This window comes from Setaria viridis, chromosome 4 (genome assembly GCF_005286985.2).
Source record: "Setaria viridis chromosome 4, Setaria_viridis_v4.0, whole genome shotgun sequence".
Taxonomy (NCBI): domain Eukaryota; kingdom Viridiplantae; phylum Streptophyta; class Magnoliopsida; order Poales; family Poaceae; genus Setaria; species Setaria viridis.
The window spans coordinates 1169601-1175867 of record NC_048266.2 but is presented as its reverse complement, the minus strand read 5'-3'; positions in this window follow the sequence as shown (position 1 = coordinate 1175867).

The following is a 6267-nucleotide window of genomic DNA, read 5'->3' as shown; positions in this document are numbered from 1 at the left end:
CTCATATGTGTGATGAAAATACCAGAGCATGCTTTACTTTCCTTGAAATCATTTTGGAGAACTAATTTTCTAATAGAAATTTTGTTGATGAGAAAATGCTTATTAAGGCATACTTCTTGCTGCTTGCAACTACGTATTTTATGAATTTTATTTTATAAGAAAAACCCTTTATAGATTGGTAATTACAAGCTAGGGAACTGGAAGACTGAAACAACAACAGAAGATAGATAGGGTAAGGGGAAAACTACAAATAAGAAAGCTAGCTTAATTGGAGAAATAATTAGACCACACAAGAAGTTTATCCTTACCAGCTAAGTTGCTACATCTATTTGACCAGAGGAGTAGATCATCTCAGCATCATTTAGAAAATCTGTAAATTGGCTTCGTCCTCATGTATAAAGATTTTTGCATTCCTACATTTCCAAATATTCCAATGGATGCAAATCAGTATCGTGCTTCTAATCCGTGAGTTCTGTTCTTGCAGGGGATTAATAGACCAGAGAGCTTCAATACTATCAGTAGATGAAATGGAAGTCAGGTCAAAATCAATGAAGGACCAAAAGCTTGAACTTTGCTGACATTTAATAGAGAGATGGGAGGAGTCTTCCTCATATACACAGAAAGGGCATTGTCCATCAGGTGTCATGTTGCAGTGTTTGAGCATTAGAGCTCAGTCTTTGCCGACGTAGTAGCCAAAGAAAAAACTTACATTTTTGGGGTGAGAAATTGTGCCAAACTGACGGAGCAAAGACATCATCTTCCACTGAGTGAAGGCCATGAGATGGTGTTCTTTTGTGGTGGGGATCTTTCCACCGTGCCTGGATATTCTTGAGTCATTTGAATCTTGAGACAGATCGACTGAAACCATGAGTGATTGTAATCCCAAAAATTCCCGAGTTGAGTCTTCTTCAGACTTTTCACACTCTGTTTATGCAGACTTGAAAATTTCTGATACTAGGCAGCCTTTTTCTTTCTTTCTTTTTCTCATATCTTGCTAAATTGAGTGATTGAATTATCATATGCTCCATTGCATTGCTTCAAATGAGCTTTTTTGTCACATTACTTCCTATGGTTTGCAATTTACATACCTGCACCACCTTATCAGTTGGCTTTCTATTGATAAGTTTATCCATGTATATCTACCAAGAATGATAAAGATCAGGGACTAAGATTATAGTGTGGTTTTATTACATGATCCAAGATTTCAGGTATCCAAGACAAAGACCAATTGAACAGTTGCGTGAATACGGAAGAGACACCTTAGCTATACAACACGTGTGTGAATGGTTTATTTAGCTGGCAGAACGGCTCTACTAAATTTTGTATTTCTTGGTTCCCATGCACAGTGTTAACAACGCGCACAATGATCAGGTGCATTCACCAAATGATGGCGGCATGCGAGTGCGCCCCCCAACCACTAGTATGGCATTAGTTATATTGCCACCTAGAACTTGTATATAATAAATGAGAGAAGAATGACTGCGGCGTATGAGTGTGCGCCCCAGCCACTAGTATGGCCTAGAAATTGTATATAATAAATCAGAGAAGAAAGAGATGAAGAAACGACGCCTCAGAATGGTTTTGACAAAAAAAATAATAACACTAGGCACTAACAAATTTTATACTGACAAAAAAGTATTATCTGCGTAATAAGGGGGGAGGAAGATGATTGGTAGATACGGAGTATGAAAGAGATTAGTAAACTAATTAATTGCATGGGCTACGAATCGATACAGTGGGTTGGGAACAATAGATTCTAGAGTGGTGTTCATATAACGTAGCATTACACATGAACTACTTCTACTTGAGGTGATTGCCAGTACCCTCATAAAGCTCCGTAAGAAAGGATTTAGTTATTCTCCTATGTTTTGTTTTGTTTTTTTACCTTCTTGGTACTTACTTGTGCGTCTTGTCTTATTTCTAGTGCAATTGGGGCTCCATCTTCGGGCTCCGGTTAACGAGAACCAACTTTGGCTTAATCTCTCCGAGGTTCTCATAAAATAAGATCGTGTGTGTATATTCATAGGGATAAATGTACGTGCACTTATGTGAGGACTGGCGTCTGTATTATGTTTTCGCAAAAATATAAATTCAATTTACATTATTTTACTTTATTCCTACAAAAGGATGATGTGAAAATGAAAACATATAGTTAGATTAATATAGTTAGGTACAAAAGAAAATACAAAGAGACACTATTGTACAATATCGGCGGCTTGAGTTCCATTAGCTCGCCATCTATGAGTACAATGATGTAGATTTACTGTTCTTATCCTATGTCATGCCCATGTGTGAGACCTTCATAATGATACCCAACATGCCGCGTGGCCTGCCACCTTATCTTTGATAAAACTTGATAAGGGTGAACTCAAGAAAAGACATAGTGAGGTGAGGAGCTGGGGAGGGCACATGTCCCACTCATCTGAAATTAAGTAGGCTTTATTTTTATTTCGAGAAGCTAACAAAGACTGATGTGCTACTAATCGAGTTCTCGTTCAATTTTTTTAGCCGGAGAAAAATTTACTAAGGGGATTGTAATAGCATATACGGCTAAATATTACGAAGTTGGGTAGTTTGGTTGATAGCCAGAACATAAGATGAAATATGTTGGCTTAGCTTATAACATCTCCATTTCTAAGGTGTTGGATTATATAATCTAGATTATTATAATTTACTTTTTATCACTTGAGATTACCATTATATAAGGTGTTGGATTTTACAGCGCTCCAAAAACTGTATCTGCATCTTCGGGCACCATTTAGCATCGAACTCCGGGTGGCACGAGATCATATCCGTAGCGATCCATGGTCTCAAATGAATTTGGTTCGTGTTATCGTATTTTTCATTCCCCCGAAAAAAAGACGGCGTGAAAAATGAACTGACACGCTACAGTAGAATGTTAACGGCTCGACGGCCGATGAACAACAAAAGATGAAGATCCGTCACTTTTTGGAAGCTCCAGAAAGACAAGGTCAACTACCCCCACCGGCTCAGCAAGATCCAGCCACCCACTCGCCGCCGACAGCCGTGATCATCATTTACCGCATCCCGAAATCTCCCGTTGACATTCCTCCCCTCGAAAAAAAAAATAGGACGGGACCCACCGGCCGTTGGCTTCCCCGGGCCCACCACGTGCCCGACCGGAGGCCCACATGGCATTGGCTTCGGGTTACCGTTAGCGCCTCGCGTGCTGTTCGTCACCCGTGACCGTACGCGGTGGACAGGGGACGGGGGGACAGGCGACAGCTAGTGGGGGCACCGTGCACGAGCCGCGGAGTCCCACGTGGCGGTCGGTGAGTGGTGGCCCGAGGGTGTGGCGGTGAGCGAGCGGTAGGATTCGCTGGAGGCTGGAGCCTCGTGGATTCTTTTGGATCTTTTGAGGATCCGAGTAGAGGCACCGCGTGTGTGTCCCTGAAATTTGAACTCGTCGCACCAACACGCTCGAGATCTCCAACCGAGATGCCGCCGGGTCAACCGTGTGTCTGTTTTGGATTGAAGACTGTCGGGATCTACGTGACAGCAGATTGGTTGTTGGATAGCATGTACCGGGACTTCTCTGACTTTATTTTGAAGATGAATTATCACAGGTACAAATGCGTCTTCCCATATGGTGAACTAGCGCCTTCAGCATAAATGGATATAGTCCAATTCAAACACAACGAGACCTTATTTGCCAAATGATCTCCCAATTATTTTTGCTGGGCATGCCGCATGCATGCACTTTTTTGTGTTGCAAGCTCATTAAAACAAGAGTTTTCAGCAGTTTTACAAATGTTTGCACGCACTCTGAATTTGCACATTGAAGGAAAAGGAGTGACACCAGGCTTCGGCGATCTGCACATCAGCGCGCGGCAGTCGGCAACGCCAGAGGCGTCCTTCTTCTTTGCAAGCTAGCAGCAGGTGTGGGAGAGATGGATCTTGACCTCGGAAGACAACGTCATGTCGGTGTTTCTAGATTTGCCAGGCACAAAGCAGTAGGAAGGTGGAGTAGTGGGCAGCAGGAAGGTTCTCGGATCGCGTCACTTCCCACAAGCGTTCGACAGTATCAGCATCCTTGATTACCACTCCAATTGCGGTCCAAAACTGGGCGCACGAAGCTGCAGTGGAGGTACAGGTGGCCTGGGGTTTCCGTGCTTGAGGCGCACAGGTCACAGGTTGCGCAGTCCACAATGTTCTTCATCAGGAAGTTGGATTTGCACTGTATTTTATGTTGTACAAGCAGTCAGCCAAAGAAACGCACCATTGGCAACAGAAGCGTTTCCATTGGCAGCGTGGCTGAACAAGGCCGGGAAAGCATGTTCCAGTTGGCCGAGATGCAGCCAATGATCCTTCCAGAAGGCGGTTGATTCACCGTTGCCAATCGTCGAGCTTGTAATGGCTCTGTAGGCCGGCAGTAGAGCATTCAGATCCTCCCAGTGAGAGCTACCGATGTTGCCCCCATTTGGCCCATGCAGAGTCGCCTGGGTGGTGTAGCCGGTGCAGGCATTTCAGCAGTAGGCATTGATTCAGTGTTTTCAAATCTTTATTGTTCCATATGCGAGAAGAGGCTTTTTTTTTTTCTGGATATGCATGCACACAAACACGCCATGGGCCATGGCATCCAGCATCCACCCTGCACCTAGATTCCTTACCCACACATATTCCAAAAACAAAAATCATTTAAAAAACTGATAATACGGAGTTGCTCCACTTTGAACTCCAACCAACACGCCCAGGATTTCAAAGACGCCATCATCGCCGTCGCCCGAATTATTCTCCGTGCAGGCCACCCGGAACAAAGGTACAAGAAGTGCTTAGTGCTGCACCGAGAGCTTCTCCTTTTCCCAATTAAAAAAAATAAATAATCACGGACGAATCCAGCGAGAAGATGCACCGGCCTTGTCCCAACTCCGCTAGTACACTACAATCGCTTCGGCTAAGCTATTTCAAGCATGTTTACGTAACCATTAAACCGCAAAGGTCTGTACTGCAAAAATGTTTGTCGCAAAAATTCCTTGTGGTGGAACCTAACCATCAAAATTTGAGTTCTTGATTGGTGCTCGCATTTTTCTAGATTTATTTCAAGATTCAACCGGTGCTATTCTATCCGCGGTAGGCGACGTGACCATCGACAGCGGGATACTAGTGGTGACTTCGTCAATCTCGAGGATTTGCATGCTCATACTTTCGGATGTATTTATAAGAGTAGGGTTGCGTGCGTGTGTTTGTAGGATGAGTGTGTCTATGTGAGCGTCCATGTAATTCGTAAAAAATTAACCTTTGACGAGCAACAGCTGACAACCGTGAACTGGGTACATTACACACCCTGACGCACCATCCACTTTTGTTGATGCGGATCGCAGGACAGGTCTCGCGGATTTCCACAACCAGTTAGTCACCTGACACGCCGTGGTTCAATCCGGGCATCATCTGCTGCCAGCCCAAAATAGAAGCAACGCCCCCAGGGCGGACCCACAGCCCACAGGCTCTGGATCGCCGCCGTCAGAAGCAACGCTGGCCAGTAGAGAGTGTGTGCAGTGTGGAGTGAACCTCGCTCTGGCTGCCACACGGTCGCTTTCCCGCTTTGGTGCCAAGCCAACGAGACCACAAATGGGCAGGGCGGCTTTCCTCGTCACGTCCGGACGAGACGAGCCGTAGAATACAAGTGGCAAAGGCAATCCACGACGTTTCTTAGGGACTATTTGGATACTAAGTTTTAAAATTTAGCTCTTATCACATCGTATATTCAATGTTAATTAGAAAGATTAAATATGAGTTAATTATAAAACTAGTTGCAGAAGCCTTGGGCTAATTCGCAAGACAAATCTATTAAGGCTAATTAATCCATCATTAGCAAATGGTTACTGTAGCACCACATTGTTAAATCATGAACTAATTAGGCTTAATATATTCGTCTCGCGAATTAGCCTCCACCTGTGCAATTATTTTTGTAATTAGTCTATATTTAATACTACTAATTAGTATCAAATATCTGATGTGACAGGGGCTAAAGTTTAGCCTCAAGCTACAAACGACCCTTATTTTTTTTAAAAAAAAATCCATGACGTTGAGGATTAGAGGGCCAACTTGTAGCGCTAGCTCCTTGTTAAGCTACATATAATCCAGCAAAACAAAAGGTGATTGCGAATCAGCAAAAATAAACACACTTGCTTAATCATTTGTTAGGCTAGATGATTTGAGAGGCTGGGCCCGGGTTTTTAGGTACCGCCATGCAATTTGCATTATTGTTTGGGGGACTTTATGGAAGACATAATTTTGGTTCAACTT